At 45.1% G+C, this 21,278-nt stretch overlaps 1 protein-coding gene across 4 annotated transcripts in view; it reads right to left on the bottom strand.

Annotated features, from left to right (window-relative positions):
- RAI14 (retinoic acid induced 14) overlaps nt 1-21,029 on the bottom strand; it is a 175,358-nt gene extending 154,329 nt beyond the window's left edge. For all 4 annotated transcript variants that reach the window (XM_033179319.1, XM_033179315.1, XM_033179323.1 and 1 more), the window contains exon 1: nt 20,796-21,029. The gene's annotated coding sequence lies outside the window, so the exon portion shown is untranslated. The remainder of the gene's footprint in view (nt 1-20,795) is intronic.
- Nucleotides 21,030-21,278: the final 249 nt, after the last annotated feature.

Raw genomic sequence — 21,278 nt, 5'->3', positions numbered from 1 at the left:
CATAATGATCATGTAGTAAAACTCTTTTGAGACCATTCATCTCCTATATTCACAACTTGCCTTTATCCAGGGGATGACATTTCTCTTGGAAACCAAATATATCATTCTTCTTTGAGAATAAAACCTGCCATCAACCAGGATTGATCTTAGTCTATGAATCAGCCAGAGCCAGCGGCACTGACTGACACAAAATTGGCTGTGGTTCTGGCAGCACTACTTTCTGGTCTGTCAAATCCACGACTCACATGCTCCAATAAGCCTACCAAAGAAAAGTCCCAAGGTTACCTCCTGCCCTAAATCTATTCAATTTAAAAAGCATGGCTTAATCAAAACAAACTACTTCTGGAATATAACAATCACTCTAGGACTAAGAAACTCCATGCAATTATCCCTTAAATCGAGGTTATTTTTAAGATGATCCCTAAAATGCTCGTCCTGTTCTGTGTTATCTTTTGATGTTCATTACAATACCACCTTCTAAACACACCACTGTGTTCGCCTCTAAAGAGAAAAACCACGTCACACGTGCCCTGCAACTGACGCCAAGGGTCACCCCAAGTCACCCCAAGTCACTATGCATGGGTAAGCCCCTTCATGTCTTCCTCCAAAATCCATTCCTTAAGTTTCACCTATCTTGAAACCCAAAAGAGCCCATCAAGTTTAAACACAGAGATCCAATCCTCAAACATTAGTGGTGAAAATGTAAAATGGTATAGCCATTGTGAAATGCAGTGTGACAATGTCTTACAAAGTTAAATATATATTTACCATATGACTCAGCAATGCTATTCCTACCTATGAGAGAAATGAAAATGTATGTCCACATAAAGACTGAGTATTTATAGAAGTAGCATTCGTAATTGTGGAAAAAGTAAAACAACAGAAATGTCTGTCTACTAGGTAAATAATCTGTGGCAATTCCATATAATGGAATACTACCCAGCAATAAAAAGGAATAGAACACTGATCCATGGTAAAGCATGGATGAAGCTCAAAAACATTTTGCTAAGTGAAAGTCAGACAGACTTATATGATTCCATTCCTTTTTTTTTCTTTTCTTTTTTTTTTTTAAGATACAGAGTCTTGCTGTGTTGCCCAGGCTGGAGTGTAGTAGCACCATCATAGCCCTCTGCGGCCTCAAACTCCTGGGCTCAAGTGATCTCCCACCTCAGCCTCCTGAGTAGCTGGGACTACCGGTGTGCATCACCACACCAGCTAATTTTTGTATTCCTTGTAGAAAAAGAGTCTTGCTGTCTTGCCCAGGCTGGTCTTGAACTGCTGGCCTCAAATGTTCCTCCGGCCTGTGCCTCCCAAAGTGCTGGGATTAGAGGTATGAATCACCACGCCTCAGGATTGTATTTCTAAGACATGTCTAGAAAAGGTAAATTTACAAGGACAAAAAGTTGATTGGTGGTTGTCCAGGGCTGGGAACGCTAATAGGAAGTAATTGCAAATGCCATAAAGGATCTTTCTGGGGTGAGGGAAATGTTCTAAAACTAGATGATGGTGATGACTGAAAAATTCTGTTCATTTACTAAAAGTCGTTGAATTGTATACTAAAATTAGTGAATTTTACAGAAAGTAAGTTCTATCTCAGTGAACTTGTTCTCAAAAAGATCCAATGGCCCGGGCACGGGTGGCTCACACCTGTAATCCCAGCACTTTGGGAGGCAGGGGCAGGTGGATCACGAGGTCAAGATATCAAGACCATCCTGGCCAATATGGTGAAACCCCATCTCTGCTAAAAATACAAAAATTAGCTGAGTGTGGTGGTGCAGGCCTGTAGTCCCAGCTACTTGGGAAGCTGAGGCAGGAGAATCACTTGAATGCGGGAGGTGGAGGTTGCAGTGAGCTGAGATCATGCCACTGGACTCAGGCCTGGTGACAGAGTGAGACTCAGTAGCCCCCCCGCCAAAAAAAAAAAGATCCAATGAAGGCTGAGCATGGTGGCTCACGCTTGTAATCCCAGCACTTTGGAAGCCCGAGGCAGGCAGATCACCTGAAGTCAGGAGTTTAAGACCAGCCTGGTCAACATGGCGAAACCCCGTCTCTACTAAAAAACGCAAAAATTAGCCAGGCATGGTAGCGGACGTCTGTAATCCCAGCTACCAAGTGGGAGGCTGAAGCAGGAGAATAGCTTGAATCTGGGAGGCAGAGGTTGCAGTGAGCTGAGATCACGCCACTGCAGTCCAGCCTGGGCAACAGAACGAGACTCTGCCTCAGAAAAAAAAAAAAAAAGGTTCCGATGCAAAAAGCAAAAGGGAGGCCATATACAAAGGAATTGGTAATGAAAAATATCTTTAGAGTGAGTAAGAGAACAGATTCTATTCAGGGTTATATTTAATCCCTGTTGTTAACCTAGAAAGAATGAATTGCCAAAAGTTGGCTTACTACATATTCATTGGTTCTTTGACTCAGTTTTGAAACAAGGAAACTCGGACTCTCACATTCTGGAATGTTGGAGACGTCATTTACAATGATCGCAGTGGTGCCATTTGGCTTGTGAATCTCTTTCCTTACCCAGGCATCCAGTGTCTTAATACTTTTCAGAATAAGGAATATATAAATATGTTAATGACATAGATTCTGTGAATTCTGATGCCCTAGGAGTAAGGGAGTGGATGGAAAGTCCAGAAATTATTTCTGCTGCCCCAACTATCATATTTGGACATTATTCAAACACTGTGTATTCAATAAAAGGATTTTTTTTGTCTGCAGTTCAACAGAGAGGGGGTGCTGGCTCACGTGAAGGCAGGCCTCCCATTTCCTTGAGCAGAACACTGTGGCCTGGTACTCCAGTAGTGGATCCATGAGGGGTCTGATCAACAGGGTCCAGCCTGCCCTCCTGCTCTCCCCACCCACTCCAACCAGGTCATTCTGGCAATAGCTGCTCCCCTAAAGGTGGAAATGTGTCCTCATCAGGGCTATTCAGAGACTCCGGGATTTTTAGAGTTGGGGGAGGGGAGGTAGACCTTCCTCTCTGGGTGAGAACTGGGAAACCAGGAGCCTGATAGTTGCCCAAGACCCAGTCCTAGCTGGTTTGAGAGGCAACCAGGGGCGGTGGTGGGAACGGGGCTGGGGGCGCTGATTCCAGGGATCCCTGAGGCACTGCTATGGCCACACCCTTTTAGCACAGGATGTGGGGTCACATAAGGCAAGGTACGCCCCTTCTAGCCTAAGCTATTTCAATTGGGTCTCTGACACTTGCCCTCAGGCACCAAAGTATTTGTCAGTACTCTTAGGCTGCAAGTGACAGAGACTCAACTCAGATGCCACAGTAAAAGAGGTGCCTTGATCTTCAGCACAATTGCAGGTTGCATTCCAGTCTGTTCAGCCCATTCCTGAAGTCAGCAGCTAAATTTACTTCATGAAGCTACAGAAGTGAAATATACAATAGGATGACCTACAGTGTCCCCTTTGAATCTGCAGGTTAAGGAGGGCATGTTTACCATTCACTTGTTTGGCTATTCGTTGCTTGTGGATCTGTCCTGCCCCACTGCCCTCACACAGCCTCACCTCGTAAGTCCTCCATTCATGACCCTCCTCTAACATCAGTGCAGTCACTGAAGGAGACCTTGCTGGCAATCCAAGTGTGAGTCTTCTGGGCTAATTCCATTCTGAAAGTAAGTACTGCTCTTTGGCTCTCCTATAGAAATCAGGCCAACAATGAAAACAATCACAATTAACTAGAAGTGAATAGCATTAAATGATTTTTTTTTTTTTTTTTTTTTTAAGACGGAGTCTCGCTCTGCCTTCCAGGCTGGAGTGCAGTGGCGCGATCTCGGCTCAGTGCAAGCTCCGCCTCCCGGGTTCACGCCATTCTCCCGCCTCAGCCTCCCGAGTAGCTGGGACTACAGGCGCCCGCCACCACGCCCCGCTAATTTTTTGTATTTTTAGTAGAGACGGGGTTTCACCGTGTTAGCCAGGATGGTCTTGATCTCATGACCTCGTGATCCGCCCGCCTCGGCCTCCCAAACTGCTGAGATTACAGACGTGAGTCACCGCGCCCGGCGGCATTCAATGATTTTTAAACCCTCAAGAAATAAAAAAAGCCACAGTAACAGCTGGGTTTAAGAGGTAATAGTGCTTGGGGTCTGGAGATAGGAATGGACCCTATCTTCTCTGCTCTCCTGGGACTTGACTCTGCAGAACTGAGGGAGTACAAAGGAAGGAAACAAGGAAACTTGTTTCCCTTGAGTACATACTAAGGAGAAATAGGAAAAACAAAACCCTCAGGATAGGCAGAAACAATGTAGGAAGGACAGATGGTAGAGAAGCTGTCTTTGGTATGGGTGAGAAGGGGTGCTGGGGCTCAGCTGGACCAGGAGACCTCAATGCCTAATGATAAATAGCAGTTAATCCTTGAATAGTGGTGAAGGTATGGTATGAAAACACCTAATTTATTCTAAACAAGACACCTGGAAGAGACACCACCTAACCAAGGCATCAACCCCCAGGGGCCATGCCAGCCTGGATTTGCCACACTACAAATAGAAAAGCCTTTCAGATATTTTTCCATCACAAGCTGCAGGCTGTTCTGGGCTATGGGGGCAGCTAGATCCACCTGCCTGATAAAGACAAACTCCTGTAAACTAAATTTGAAACCCTAGACTTTCTTTCAATTTTCAACCACTTACTGTGTGCACGCATAAAAAGCAAACAGCACTAACATATAGGATGGGGAATGCTTCCACCAACCAGTAAAGACTGAATATGCTCCCCCCGCGCCCCACACATATCCACAAATCTACATACCTTGCATCTAATGCAAGAGTTTTACACGGTAATAGTATTAAGGCTACTCAAGAACTTACAGTTTATGAGAAAAGATAAGAAGCCTCTAATTTCTTACTCATGTCATATGCACTGAATCCCAACTAGAAGCCAAGTACACAAATGATACAGAAATATGGACCATAGGACTCCAGCCTACAAAATCATTGTGTTTTTTTTTTTAAATAAAAAGTCCACATGGGTTAATGCACTTGCACAAAAGTAGAGATATGGATTTGTAAACCTAAAACTCAAATGTCTATTATACCTTGTATAATTAGTTTGTGATAAAGCTATTGTAATTCTCTACAGAAATGCTTAAAGCCAAGGGCAAAATCCCAGTTAACTGGGTAAGAGGGAGCTTAATCAAATAAGCATTTATTGAGAACATTCTAGATGTCAGGTGGAGTGGGGTTACAGGACCTATAAGAAGACATATTATTTAGACCAGTACTGTCCAATACTATAGCCACATGTGGCCTCTGTGCATTTGAAATGTGACTAGTGCAAATTGAAATGCACTATAAATGGGATTTATACAATGGATTTCAAAGACTAGTAAAAAAGAATGTCAACTCCATTATTAGTAAGTTTTATATGGATTACATATTGGAAATAACATTTTGGATACACTAGATAAAATTATTAAAATTAATTTCATTTTTTAAAAACTTTTTATTGTGGCCACTAGACAATTTACTATGATTTATGTGGCCTGTATTAGTGGTTTGCTTGCATTTTTATTAGACAGTAATGATTTAGATTTTTCCCTTCAAGCACATAGCATCTTATTATTATACTAACAAAGCAGATGTAAAATTAAGCAGAAAATGTATATGCTCCCAGCTTTAACATTCACTTACTATCATAAGATCACAAAACAAATCTAGCAAATAATGGAGGTTAATAATTAAACAATAATTGATAGTTGTAATTTAAGAGATGCCCTCTGCCACACATAGAAGGAATAATTAGCCCACAATTTTATTTCACTTAAAGGCTGATGGACTCCTAGTGTGTGCAAACTCAACTATTACCCTGTTGCCGAGAAGACCATGTCTGTCTATGAAAGGGCTAGTTTACCACTCTGGGAATCTCCTGTATTCTCTCCCCGCTTACGTGGTGCCAAAAGACCATCCTCAATTAGGGCTGACAAAGGGGCACCCACAGGGCTACACTTATCCTCCTTACTGTTAAGAAGCTATAGCTTTTACTTGCTGTACAGCATCTAACAAAGTAAGACTGTGTTAGCTTATCCCAGCCCCAAGTTTTCTGTAGTGGAGGCTGAAAACTCCAAAAAAACAAAAACAAAAAACAAAGAACTATTACCCTGTTATATACTATTCAGAAAACATATCTATGTTTTTCTCTATCAACATTTGGAAAATTTTCCAAAAAAATCAATAGGAAATTAACTATACCATTGCTTCATGCTAAGAGCTACCACTTTCGGTTTAACCAAGATGTTACTACTCTGTGTCTAGATTATGGTGGTAGCAACAAAAGTTCTCTGGTGAGACTGAGGAGCTTGTTAATACAATCTGGAATAAGATAAGACTGGGAACTAATAAAAGAACTACATCTTTAGATTGTCCACATTACATAATGACATAATAATAGAAGGGTAAATAGGGAGAATGCTAATACAGAGAAACAGTTGCAAACTGAACAGAAGACACAAGGCAGATGTATTACAATAACATGTGGGGCAACCTCTCTTTATTGCTATAGACTATAATGGCAGAAATAATCATGTTGGCCAATATATCAGCAGTTCTTTAAAGGTAGGGTGATAAAAAACATGATGACATTAGCAATGATAATAACAGCCACAATAGCGATCCTTTAAAGATTACTTTGCAAAATTTTATTTTTAAAATTATTTTATTATAAATGAATATCATCTCATTGAATGCCCACAAGCACTTCAGAATTAGATGCTATTGTTATTATTCTCAGCTTCCAGACTAGGAAATTGCAGCAGAAAATGTTTATTTAGCCAAAGGGGCATAGTGTACAAATAGAGGAGGCTAGATTAAACTAAGGTTCAATTTCCAAGCCCAAGACGTGATACTGGGCTGCACGTGAGACAACACCAGTAATTTTTAAAAGTCTGGCCAACAGACCAATCTTTGTAGTGCTTAAAAGAAAAAATTCAGTTGCCTTCAAAGATGGAACCAGTCCTCAGAGTTGCTGCTGGCACATAGAGGTCCCTCTAGGAAATGTGAATGGACCAATTTGCAAAAGGCATTCCTTCTGGCTGTTTTCGCCCTCACTCACACACCCCTGCCTCACTGGAATGAAGGTAGCATCTTTATTTCTTTGTTCTCACATGGAGAGCATATGCTTAAGGAATAATTTTACACAAAGTCAATAACAGAGAAAATATAAAGATAATTATAGACAAGTGAAATGGCTATTTTTACATTACAACAGACTGGGATGGAGGTTTCCATGTATTGGCGACAATTTGGAAAAGCAGAATGTTTAGATACTTACGTACTTCTCTAACATTAAGACATTTCTGTTCCTTAAGAAATTATTCCATCCTGTATAACTCTCTCTAGCCTATAAAGAAGAAAATACTGCAATTCTCCAGGACAATCTAAGCACTGATACTACACAAGTGGAATCCTGAAAAACATCACCCAGCGAGACAAGAATGGGGCAGAGGTGCACAGTGCTATTGTTCAGGAAGCCACACACAAAAGTGCCCACAGCCCGCAGCCTGCCACCCGAGCCTGTAGCACTTATCACCAGGACAGGGTGAGTCGCTCCCTTTTCTTTTGCCACCGTGGATATAAACACCTACTTTCAATTTATTTGATCAAAGAGGCATAGAATCAAATACCCTTTGTTGTAGGGGCTATGCACTTAAAATAATCAGGGGTTGTTTTAAAGAAGAGACAGAAAGCAAGCCTGCTGCCAAACAAGGCACAAACACTAACAAAGCCATCAACAGATTGGCTGGGAGACAGATAGGTATCACTTGGAGGAAATCGGTGCATCGTGTGCCTGTCTCATTAGGCTTTTAGAGACTGTAGAAGAAGAGCAATTGCAAAAGGAAACAAACAGCACACCCAACACTGTGTAAAGTTGTATAGCACAGAAAGAACCTAATTACCGGCTGGGTATGGTGGCTCACGCCTGTAATCCCAACACTTTGGGAGGCCAAGGCAGGGGGATTATGAGGTCAAGAGATCGAGACCATCCTGGCCAACATAGTGAAACCCCGTCTCTACTGAAAATACAAAAATTAGCTGGGCGTGATGGCGCATGCCTGTAGTCCCGGCTACTCAGGAGGCTGAAGCAGGAGAATCGCTTGAACCTGAGAGGCAGAGGCTGCCGTGAGCCGAGATGGTGCCATTGCAGTCTGGCCTGGGGACAGAGCGAGACTGTCTCAAAAAAAAAAGAACCTAATTACCTAGGAATTTATCAAGATTGCTGAGAGGCTGTATACATCATGAAGTTAGTGGCAGACATGAGTTTTTCCTCAAAAAACAAAAACACTCCAAGAAAATCTTGGATGGTAAGTATATGGATATTGACGACAGTTTCCATGCCTACATTTTAAATAGTTTTTTTTCCCCAATTTAAAAAAGCTCTTAAGAAATGTGAAATGTTTTTCTCAAAAGAGAAAAATGATATCAACTCCAAAGAAAATCTAAGAAATTTTTTTATTTCTTTAAACAAAGACCCAAGAAGGTTGTGAGAGCATTTGAATCAACTTGTACCCATGATAAATAGAAACCGGGCCTGAAGTGGGCCTGTGCTTGGAGACAGAAAGATGGAACACTCAGCACCCTGCCTGGTGCTATGGCCTCCTAACAAGTTAAATAAAGGATGCTGAACCCTTCCTGGGGCCCACTTTTTTTTTTTTTTTGAAACAGTCTTGCTCTCTTGCCCAGGCTGGAGTGCAATGGCGCAGTCTTGGCTCACTGCAACCTCCGCCTCCCGGTTCAAGTGATTCTCGTGCCTCAGCCTCCTCCCGAGTATCTGGGATCACAGGCGCGCGCCACCATGCCCAGCTAATTTTTGTATATTTAGTGGAGACGGGGTTTCACCATGTTGGCCAGGCTCATCTCGAACTCCTGACCTCAAGCGATCCACCCGCCTCAGCCTCCCAAAGTGCTGGGATTACAGGCGTGAGCCCACCCCTGTCTTGGCTGCCTTTCTTAGAGAAGAAAGAAAATGCAGCCAGTTGTCCATGAGCCTCCTGGCTCACAAGTTCCCACATCCTCTGGGTGGCTGAGAAGAGGCCACTGTGTATGGCTGTCCTCTCTCAGCAACAGAAGTAATTCCTCTCATGCTTGAAAAAGGATCAATCACCAATATGTCAGCTTTCATGGGAGGAGATGTTCAAATTACTTGAGCATTCTTGTCAAATTAAGAGGCTCAGCACAGAATCTGTCAACTCACCAACAATGCCCTACAAACATTTGTTACATGGTTCTCACAGCCAAGGGCCTGGGTCCTGCACCTCTTCTGACCTCCATGCTGCCACTCAATGCCATTGGCCTCCCCTGGAGCTCCCAATTTTGACCCTCTTCTTTGAGGTGAATTGTCCAAGTCTATACAAGTCTTCTGCACTTAAGACTTAGGAGTCTTTCCTCAAAAATCAAAAGTAGCCCAAGGAAACTCTGAATGGTAAATATATCATTATCGGCTATAATTTCTATGCCTACGTTTTCAATAGTTCTTTTCCAATGAAAAAAAAAAAAAAAAAAAAAAAAACCGGCTCAGGCAGGGCATGGTGGCTCATGCCTGTAATTCCAGCACTTTTGGGAGGCTGCAGCAGGCGGATTGCTTGAGCTCAGGAGTTTGAGACCAGCCTGGGTAACATGATGAAACCCCGTCTGTACAAAAATACAAAAATTCACCAGGAGTGGTGGTACACACCTGTAGCACCAGCTACTAGGGAGGCTAAGGTGGGAGGACTGCTTGAGCCCAGGAGGTCAAGGCTGCGGTGAGCTAAGATTGTACTATTGCACTCCAGCCTAAGGGACAGAGCGAGATCCTGTCTCAGAAAAAAAAAAGAAATGTGAACATTTTCTCAAATTAGAAAAATGATATCAATTCCAAATAACAATTATAATTAGCTACATACAGGACTCTCAAGGTCTCTGTTGACCTGTGAGAGAGACAGAAAATTACAATGTGTAGAAGCGCAGCACTAAGCAGCCAGTACTAGGGCCTCATCCATCTCTGCCTCTCATTAACTGTCCCTTTCCAAGGGGCCATTTCTCTAGACCTCAGCCTCATCTGTGAAAAGAATTCCCTCCCACCACTGCCACCCCATTCCCACCACTAACAGTCGCCTTGTACTGTGGCAGATTGCGACCATATCTAACCTGGCTAAAACTCTTAAGTCCTCAAGGGCAGGGCTTGTTATTCATCCAGAGATCTTCTAATACCCAATTATCCCATCAACACATACCGGGAAACTTAACAATGACTACGTCAGCCCTGATATTGCTCGGGGACAGTCCAGCAGCAAGGTGCCTATGGCAGAGAAGGTGCTCAAGTCAATTACAATGACCCATCCAAAGAGCTTTTGTCAGGTCAGGCAGGCAGCCTCTGTTACAGGCAGATCTGCAGCCCTTTTTGTCAGTTTTTGACTGAAATGGCTTGAGAACGTCACCCAAGGTGAACACTGATAGAAGCAGGCAGCTCTGAGTACAGCTGACACGGCAGTCCCTTCCCCTGTGCACAATACTTCCCACAGAAGCATGTTTTCCTCCAGAAGAGCAGGCTTCCAGCTGAGGGTCAGTTCCCCAACTAGAAGTGTGGCCCTGTCTTCTTCAGGTCCCCATCAAGACAGCCCCATCAGGCTAGGGGGCCAAAAAGAAAAGGGCAAAGCGAAGAGCCAGTTGGGGATATTTCCCCCACTGGGCTGAGCAGCCAAAGGCCTACCTGTGAGCCTAGGAGTCCTGCCAGGGGGTGCCCGGGACATCTGTGAGCCTAGGAGTACTGTCGGGAGGCTAGGACATCTGTGAGCCTAGGAGTACTGTCAGGGGGTGCCTGGGACATCTGTGAGCCTAGGAGTACTGTCAGGGGGTGCCCAGGACACCTGTGAGCCTAGAAGTACTGTCAAGTGGGGTGTGGGACATTTCCTGTGAGCCTGTGAGTATTGTCAGGTGGGGCCGGGAACATCTCCGTTCCCTCCTGTTAACAGCAAAACTGGGAAACTGTTGCCAGCAAAAGCTTGGAGACAGGGCAGACCCAACTCCTTGGGGTGAGAAACTTAAGACATATCCTTAGAATTCATCAGATCTCTGTGAAATAGTCATACTACAAAACCACCTTTTCATTGCATCTAAACTGCATTTTATTACATCTAATAGAAATAGATCCTGAAAATGGTCAATAGTATGTAGATTGGTTGACATAGCAACCGATGACTAGTTTTCAAATTGAGAGTATAAAACCTACAATTGTTACTTTTCACTCATGTATGATAGGTTATCAAACTGTCCTGGGGGATAGTGGCACATGATAGAAAAATAGAGCCCTTGTAATTGTATTCTCAAACTTTGATAGGTGGTCAGTGTGGGTTCTTAACCTGGGTATTCCAAAGAGGTTTATAAATGGCCTTAGGGCAAGAAGTTCCATGAAACTCATGAGACTGATAAAAAGTATGCATTTATAGCATCATTGTACATACATCAGATTCTCCAAGGAAGAATGGTCCAAAACCCCCATCAGATTTGCAAGTGCCCATTTATGCCTCATGAATATTTAAGAATCACTGCTAGATGGTCTTCTTCTCTGGTTTGCAAATGGATTCCTCTTAGAGGGGAAAAAAAAAAAAAAAAAAAAGAAAAACACTTTACTCTGTGATGCCCTAGTGCAAAAGGAAGCTTCTCCCGCCTTTGATTCCCCACCAGTTATCACTGCCAGTTTTCTGAGTGTCTGTCACTTCAGCCAGCAAAAGGAACTGGACAGACTTAGTGAAAGTGAAAAGAGGCTACTTGTTAGTTTTAGAGTTATTACCTCTTTGATAAGAACAGCTAAATTAAGTAAACTGATTGCATAAACGTGGAACCAACCCAAATGCCCATCAATTAATGAGTGGATAAAAAAACTGTGGTATATATGTATGATAGAATACTACTCAGCCATAAAAAGGAGTGAATTAATAGCATTCACAGTGACCTGGATGAGATTAGAGACTATTATTCTAAGTGAAGTAACTCAGGAATGGAAAGTCAAACATCGTATGTTCTCACTCATAAGTAGGAGCTAAGCTATGAGGATGCAAAAGCATAAGAATGACACAATGGACTTTGGGGACACAGGAAGAAAGAGTGGGAAGGGAGTGAGGGATAAAAGACTACAAATAGGATGCAGTGAATACTGCTCGGGTGATGGGTGCACCAAAATCTCACAAATCACCACTAAAAAACTTACTCATGTAACCAAACACCACCAGTTCCCCAATAACCTATGGAAATAAGAATATCTTATCAATAGCAATACCTAAAATAGATATGTAAAATTAAGTTGAGCTTTAAAAGGTAATATAATAAATAAGTGTAAGGGAAACTGGTTCCTTGATAATAAGCTTTGGTGTTCACTAAATGTCATGTTTTTTTCTTTTTTTTGAGACAGTGTCTTGCTGTCACCCAGGCTGGAGTGCAGTGGTGTGATCTTGGCTCACTGCAATATATATACACTTCTTTTTTGTTTAAGTAGATACGGGGTTTTGCCATGTTGCCCAGACTGACCTCCAACTCCTAAGCTCAAGTGGCCTGCCGTCCTCGGCCTCCCAAAGGGTTTGGATTACAGGCCTGAGCCACTGTGTCCGGCGTAAATGTCAAGTTAAGAAAAAAAGAAAGAAAGAAAGAAAGAGAGAGAGAGGAAGGAAGGAAGGGAGGGAGGAAGGAAGGAAGGAAGGAAGGGAGGAAGGAAGGAAGAGAGGGAGGGAGGGAGGGAGGGAGGGAGGGAGGAAGGAAGGAAGGAAGGAAGGAAGGAAGGAAGGAAGGAAAAAAAAAAGAACCCATGTATTTCCTTCCACCATACAGTAAGCTTCTTGGAGTATAATCACCTTTTCTCACAACTAGGTTCTGTTTATTTAGAAGCAGGGATTAGCAAATCATGAAGAACTTCCCAAAAGTGTCCCCTTGCCCAGGTGTGACATACGGTCATGGAATTCTACAGCCAGACTGTAATTTCCTGTGAATGACATTCGCTACAGAAGGGACTGGCCTAGATCGCAAATATGGTTAGATGAGGTGACACTGATCACAAAAACTCAGCGGGTGAATCAATCAAGACACGATGCACAAACTTCCGCAAAAAGTAGATAAGGAGGAAAAGTGTTTCTTTCACATCTTCTGAACTTCGACTTGGTACTTCCCTGCTGATTTCTGCCTTTTGATTATGGTTTAATTCTCCTCTAGACTAGGACAGCTCTGTATCTGATGACCGCCATGAGGGGCTTAACGACCTCTGAGGCAGGAGTAGTTCAGAGATGTTAATCTCCTACTGTGTGGCAGATACTCTACTGGACACATAGAATATAAAATTGAAGAACAAGGCATGCTTCCTTCAATCGAATAGAAGAATGTTCTGTTTTGTTTTTAAACACATGGTTAAGTCAGTAAAGTTACTTTTTATTTGTATTTTTTTATTTTTTATGACAGGGTCTGACTCTGTTGCCCATGCTGGAGTGTGGGGTGAGATTTCAGCTCACTGCAACCCTCGATCTTGTGGGTTCAGGTGATCCTCCCACCTCAGCCTCCTGGGTAGCTGGGACTGCAAGAATGCACCACCATGCCCAACTAAGTTTTGTATTTTTTGTAGAGATGAGGTTTCGCCATGTTGCCCAGGCTGGTCTTGAACTCCTGGGCTTAAGCGATCTTCCTGCCTCAGCTTCTCAAAGTGCTAGGATTACAGGTGTGAGCCACCATGCCTGGCCAAAAGTTACTTTTTAAAATACTGATTAAATTTGCTGATATCTCTCAGTAGGTCTGATATCAAAGACGAAGCTAATTTCTTTGTTCATTGTAGCTGAACATTGTAGATGGCTGGAGCCAGAAAATTGACATTTGATGAACAATCTTTATCTTTTGTTGAACCACCTGTACTTTTCAGCTCATGACTAACTACAAATTGAAGAGAAGTCTCTTTAGACTGGGCGTGGTGGCTCATGCTTGTAATCCCAGCACTTTTGGAGGCCAAGGTAGGTGGATCACTTGAGGTCAGGAGTTCGAGATCAGCCAACATGGTGAAACCCCATCTCTACTAAAAATACAACAATTAGCCAGGCATGGTGGCATGCACCTGTAGTCCCAGCTACTCAGGAGGCTGAGGCAGGAGAATTGATTGAACCTGATAGGCGGAGGTTGCAGTGAGCCAAGATCACCCCACTGCACTCCTGCCTGGGCAACACAGTGAGACTCGTGTCAAAGAAAAAAAAAGGAGGCCGGGCGCGGTGTCTCAAGCCTGTAATCCCAGCACTTTGGGAGGCCGAGACGGGCGGATCACGAGGTCAGGAGATCGAGACCATCCTGGCGAACACGGTGAAACCCCGTCTCTACTAAAAATACAAAAACTAGCCGGGCGAGGTGGCGGGCGCCTGTAGTCCCAGCTACTCGGGAGGCTGAGGCAGGAGATGGCGTAAACCCGGGAGGCGGAGCTTGCAGTGAGCTGAGATCCGGCCACTGCACTCCAGCCTGGGCAACAGAGCGAGACTCCGCCTCAAAAAAAAAAAAAAAAAAAAAAAAAGGAACCTGTTTAAATTGTGCAACATTTTAATAATAATCATATAATTCTATGCTTATGGTTTTCAGCTTAAAGGTTAACTAGGCCTATCCAGATTCATAATATACCGATTTCTTTCGATATCATTTGATTACAGAGGATGTAAAAAAAATTGTAAACGGCGTACTTCAATATTCTAGCCATGTTTTAAAGGATTATCATCAGTATCGTATACCTAATATAGTTTACTGGGGGAAAAAAATCTAGACTCCTTTTCCCTATCACCATATAAAATACACCCAAGAGGCCTCTGATATATTTAGCTTTCTTTTGCCAGCTCCTATACCCATCATGCAAGGTAGAGAAAATTCAATTGGCTTCTAGCGAAACAATGTACTGGTGTTATAACAGTGAATGTTTTTTGTGCCATGAATTAAGGACTGCATGATGTGGCAATTCTTAGAGTATATCTAGGTACCTTCTACATATTAGTTGCACCAAGATCTTCAGATTAAGGTCCTCATTTTCCTTCCATCATGAAAAATACATCCCTCCTCCCCCTCCAAAAAAATCCTCATGAAGACACAAAGTCAGGGCAATGATGATGTACACTCTGCAACAATCCAACAAAATACACTTTTTTTGTTTTTAGAAATACAGTGTGGGCCAGGGGCAGTGGCTCATGCCTATCATCCCAGCACTTTGAGAGGCTGAGGCGGGAGGACTATCTGAGCCCAGGAGTTTAAGACCAGCCTGGGCAACGTAAGGAGACCTTGTCTCTATAAAAAGTAAAAGAAATATTAGGCAGGTGTGTTGGCACACGCCTGTAGTCCCAGCTATTCAGGAAGCTGAGGTGGGAGGATTGGTTGAGCCCAGAAGTTCCAGAACAGAGCAACACCCCATCTCAAGAAAAAAGAAAGAAATGCAGTGTGCTTGGTGTTGCTTGAGATGGCTGCTGGCCTGTTAGTGGAGATGTCGTATGGAATATGGTCAGCATTTACTTGTTATGCATCTTCCACATTCATCACATTGGAACACGAGGTTATCACAAAAGGAAAGGTATGTGTGTTTCTAAGCACCGTGTTACTTATGTTTTCCTCTAAATTCAGGATTAGGAAAATATTGGGAGAAAAAAAATCTGAAGACATAAGTGGCTTGTAGGATAAATCACTTAGATTTAAAAGGAGTGGTTTCCCTAGAAGACATATGTTTTCTTACCCTGAAGGAACCTGTGAATATGAGACATGGTGCACTCACCAGCACAAATTAGGATATCCAGTAAATGTTAAAGGGGAAATTCCACAGAGAAAATCACAACAAAAAGTACATCCATTTGTTCATCAAACATCTGTTTACCTACTAGGGGTCAACACTGTTCTAGACACCATGAATACAATGGTGAACAAGAGTGGCAAACCCCATGCCTTTGTGGAGCTCATAATCTAGTATAGAATACTAATATAAATTACAGGTTGAGTATCCCTAATCCAGGAATCTGAATCTGAAATGCTTTAAAGTCCGAAACTCTTTGAGCACCTACACGACCCCAAAAGAAAGACCCACTGGAGCGCTTCAAATTTTTGAATCAGCAATGTTCAACCATGTAATACAAATACTCCAAAAATTTAAAAAATATCCAAAATCCGAAACACTTCTGGTCCCAAGCGTTTTGGAATAAAGAATACTCAACCTGTACATGGCAAGCTAGAAAGTGGTAAGTGCCTTGAAGGTAAATAAAGCAGAGACGAGGTTGCAGGCTGGACTGGAAGGAGGTGTCTGAGCATAACACCTGAAGGGTTGACACAGCCATGTAGACGTCTAAGGGAAGTGCTTTCCAGGCAGTGAGAAGAGCACATGCAAAGGCTCTGAGGCAAGACGCCTGAAGATCCTTTTGTAGAATTCACGAGCATGATGATGGTATGTGTAACATGTGTCTGACATGAACTTAGGGGGAAAAAAAAAGAAAAAAGAATGTGCCTGGCAGTTTGAAGGAATGAGGACGCCAACGTGTTTAAATGCCTTAAACTCCTTTCAGCCTGAGGGGTTACCATTAGGGGAAAAATGCGTCACTAACACAGTAACATTTTCAGACTCTTAGAACAGGAATGTGCCTTTGTAAATGCTTACTCCTACCCCTTAATCTTACCAAAGAAATGAGGAAGAGGAGGTTGGGTGAGTAATCCAAGGTCACACGGCCAGTGACTAGCTGAGAAAACGTTTCCGCACAAAAATCCCAAACAGCACCACGGACTTGTCTCTTGCTTCAATTTTACAATGAAGAGGCACTTTTTCTTTTTCTCTCTTTTTTTTTTTTTTCTTTTTTTAAGTCAGAGTTTTCGCTCTTGTTGCCCAGGCTGGAGTGCAGTGGCAGGCAGGATCTCGGCTTATTGCAATCTCCACCTCCCGGGTTCAAGTGATTCATCTGCCTCAGCCTCCCAAGTAGCTGGGATTACAGGCATGCGCCACCACACTCGGCTAATTTTGTACTTTTAGTAGAAACGGGGTTTGTCCACGATGGTCGGGCTGGTCTCGAACTCCTGACCTCAGGTGATCCGCCCACCTCAGCCTCCCAAAGTGCTGGGAGCTGAGACGGGTCTCACTCTGTTACCCAGGCTTCAATGCAGTGGTGTAATCTAGGTTCACTGCAGTCTCGACATCGGGGGCTCAAACAATCCATCCACCTCAGCCTCCTGAGTAGCTAGGATCACAGGCACACCACCACGTCCAACTACTTTTTGTATTTTTTGTAGAGGTGAGGTTTTACCATGTTTCCAGGCTAGTTTTGAATTCCTGAGCTCAAGCAATCCTCCTGCCTTGGCCTCCCAAAGTGCTGGGATTACAGGTGTGCAACACTACACTAGGCCCACTTTTCTTGTTTAAAAAAAGAAAAAAGAAAAAAGAAAAAAAAATCCTGCCAACTAATGTAATCTTCTTAGAATTTAAAATTGATCAATTTCACTTTTTTAGGCAACAGATAACCAAGACCATACAAGCACCCTAAATATTTGTTGAAGAATGAATAATAAATGCAATATTACCTAAATTTCATTACCCCCAGCAACTAATTGAATAAGTGCGTAACAGAAAAATTTGTGCACAAGAAAACATATCAGGATGTTTATTGTACAAACTGTTATAGTAAAAAGAAATAAAAATAAAAATGAAAACGGAAATAGAGTGTCACTCAACAGAAAAATTGTAACAGTAAAAAACTAGGCCAAGAACAGTGGCTCATGCACTGTGGAAGGCTAAAGTGGGAGGCTCACTTGAGGCTGACAGTTCGAGGCCAGCCTGGGCAACATTTAGAGACCCTGTCTCTACAAAAATGAAAAAAATTAGCCAGGCATGGTGGCATGTGCCTGTGGTCCCAACCACTTTGGAGGTTGAGGCAGGAGGACTGCTTGAGCCCAGGAGGTTAAGGCTGCAGTGAGCAGTGATCACGACACTGCACTCCAGCCTGGGTGACAGAGCGAGACCCCATCTCAAACAAAAAAACAGTGAAAAAACAGAAACTCTAATTTACTCTTGACAAGAGAATAAACATACTATACTTTTTTCATACACTTGGATTCTCTGTAACAGCTAAAGTGAATAAAGATCTATTAACACATGTATCTCAAAAACAAGGTAAGTTAAAAATGCAAGCTATACATAGGTAGAATTATACCATTTATGTAAAATGTTAAACACAAACCCACATGTATCCTTTTGTGGATACACTGTCGTTCCAAACATGCTTGGGAACTATGTGCGCTAACTTCATATTAGAGGTTACCTGAGGATGGAGGCAAAGGAGTAGGAATAGATCAAATATTTAAGTTATAGTTTATTTTTCTGTGGGGGGGGAGGAGTATGGGGCACATATGAAAAATATTAGCAACTCCTGAACCTAGGAAGTAGAAGACAAAATGGCTTACTATACTCTGTTTTTACATATGTTAGAAATATTTCATACTATTTATTTATTTATTTATTCATTTATTTATTTATTTTGAGAAGGAGTCTGGCTCTGTTACCAGGCTGGAGTGCAGTGGCCCAATCCCGGCTCACTGTAACCTCCGCCTCCTGGGTTCAACCGATTCTCCTGCCTCAGCCTCCGAGTAGCTGGGATTACATGCGCCCGCCACCACGCCCGGCTAATTTTTTTGTATTTTTAGTACAGACGGAGTTTCGCTGTGTTGGCCAGGATGGTCTCGATCTCCTGACCTCATGATCCACCTGCCTCGGCCTCCCAAAGTGGTGGGATTACAGGCATGAGCCACCGTGCCCGGCCCTTATTTTTATTTCTAAAGGATGAAAAAAAAAGGAACGAAGGAAGGGAGGGAAGGGGTGGAGGAAGGTGAGGCAAAAGTTGTCTACCGCATTCTATTAATTCCAAGGCCCAGTTGTTCTTAACCTCCAAACCTGCTTCTTCTTCACCTTTAAAGCCTAGGTGATAGTACGTGTACCTGCTTAGAACATGCTTTGAGAACTAGCAAACTGGAGAGAGAATTTCACTGTCAGGTTCACTACTGGTGGGCGGGACCCTACATCATTCCCCCACGGAATCCCTAGGGGGCTCAGCATTCTTTCTTTTCAATTCAGTTAACAGTAGTAAGATTTTCCAGCAGGGTTATAATCACACCACCAGTACCACCACCACCACCTCCAAAAAGCCATAATACAATAAATTCATTACTGAAGCATCTCAGTGAATGGAGATGAAAACTGTGCAACAGCCCAGCATGGGATAGCTCTCCCAATCTCTGTTAGGCAAGCACTGACTAAAAGATAAGAACTGGATCAATTTCCTCGCATAAAATCGACTGTCTTACAAACCCAAGGGTGAAAAAAAAAATCACATTTGTTAGGCATCATTAAGAAAAGATTATCAGATTATATCCATCGGTAATAAAACTCCGAGCCACAGAGCGAACAGAGACCTGCAGGCTGGGGACAGAGCAGCCATAATCCAGCCTCCCTGTGATTCCTGACCTCTTCTCCAACTCTGTGCAAAGCCCGCGGAGGTGAGACTCTTCGCTAAGATGAGCTTCGGCTATGTCCTAGTGATAGACAGTTCCTCTCTGCCAGGCCCCTGCAGCCTTGAGACCACATTCCCCAGAGATCCGGGAACGTTTCCCCATCCCAGGCAGCTGGGCATTCTCTCCCGGAAGGAAGACGGAATCCCACCCAGATCACCCGTGAGCTGCGGCGAAGAGAAGCCGCTGGTCCCGAGGCGAGGGGCCTCGAGTCCGCAGATTCCCCTCAACATCTCTGGGAGTAAAGTTGGACTTAGCTGGGCTCCTGGCAAATAAAAGGGAGCCTGGAAAGGCAGCCATGCTCAGGGCCCGTGAGGCCACTTCGGACCCCTCCACGCTGTGCTGGGCTGCATCTGCCTTAATTCCCCGTCTGTTGCTTCTCCAGGCTCTGAGCCCCCTCCACAAAAGGGGGATGTGAAACTCAAAGGAGTTAGCAGGTGAACCCTGCAAACCGCAGGAGCTAAACCGAGGACACCAATCAGCCCAAGAAGGCAGCGAAGGTGGTTGAGGACGACACCCCCTCCCCCCGCCCCAGGCAGGGGTCGCGGGACATGGCGGGCGCCTTTCTGGTGGCTCCACGTCCTCCTTCCTCCCGAAGTCCCGGAGGCCCCGAGTCTGCCCTAACTCCAGCATCCGTCCTCCCTAAGCTGTGGTGGGGAAAACAAGGCAGGGGGCAGGGGGCAGGGGCAGGCCCAGAGGGGTCCCGCCCCCGCCCTTGGGCCGGCCGAGGGGCTCCCTGGACTCAGAGGAGGAACAATAGCGGACCCCGCGTCCCAGGAGCCACCCGGAGTCTCCCGCTCGCACCTCCCTCCCCACCTCCTCCAAGTTCAGCCTGGAGGCGGATTGGGCTCCGCAGCACGGACGCAGGGGGAGCGAGGCTCCGCGCGGGGTGAAGCAGGTGGGACCGGGTGCAGACTCCAGGGTGCACCTCCGGGTCTGCTCATTCATTCCCACCGCGCTCCCTCCGCCGCGGCCCCTGCCCCGCGCCCCGCCCCAGCCGGCCTGCGAGTGGCGGAGGACCGGGGAAGAACCCTTCTCCTAACTTGGCCGGGTCTTCCCGCTCTACCCTCATCTCCATCTTCCTCCCCTTCCTCTTGTCCCCAGATCTGCTCTCCGCAGACAGTTGGCGGCCGGCGGTGGACCAGGGAGAGGTGGCGGGATCCCGGCTGCAGCCCGCTCAGTCGCTCCGCCCGGGCGCAGTCCCCAGCGCCTCCCGCGCCCAAGCTCCAGACACAAAGGCGGGGACACGAGCCCGGGACCCCTCGCCGGGAGCCTCCCAACTCCGTGCCGCGCACTCACCCCATCGAGGCGACGGCGGCGCTCCCCGGACCCTGTTGGCTGCTCCACCACGCCCGCCGCTTCCCCAGGAAAACGCGGCCGCCGGGCTCGCTTCCTGCTCGGCTTCCTGCGCCGCTGTCCCTCCTCCTCTCCCGCTGCGGGGGTCAGTAGGCGCCGAGCTCCAGGGCTGGGCGGGCGGGGCGGGGGCAGCGGCAGCACCACCACGTGGCCGCCGGGCGCCGGCCCCCGCCGACCTGGATCCAGCGGGAGCGGGAAGGGAGGCGCTAACCATTCCCCTCCCATTCCACCCCGCGCGGCCCCAAATTCCGCGAGTCAGGTGACCTGGCCCCGGGCTCTGGCCCGGACCTGGGTGGGGGTGCTCCCCGCCCTCCAGACCCCGGCGCATCCCCCAGGTCCGCGCGTCCCGGCTGTTCGTGGCTTGCTTTTAGTCTCCAGGGATCATGGGACCCTTCTCCGCGGATCTGTTTCATCCTCTTAACCTGA

The sequence above is a fragment of the Trachypithecus francoisi genome, unplaced genomic scaffold, assembly GCF_009764315.1.
Source record: "Trachypithecus francoisi isolate TF-2019V2 unplaced genomic scaffold, Tfra_2.0 Lachesis_group2, whole genome shotgun sequence".
Lineage (NCBI taxonomy): Eukaryota > Metazoa > Chordata > Mammalia > Primates > Cercopithecidae > Trachypithecus > Trachypithecus francoisi.
The sequence above is the reverse complement of the archived record's forward strand: the minus strand, read 5'-3'. Positions and strand labels throughout refer to the sequence as shown.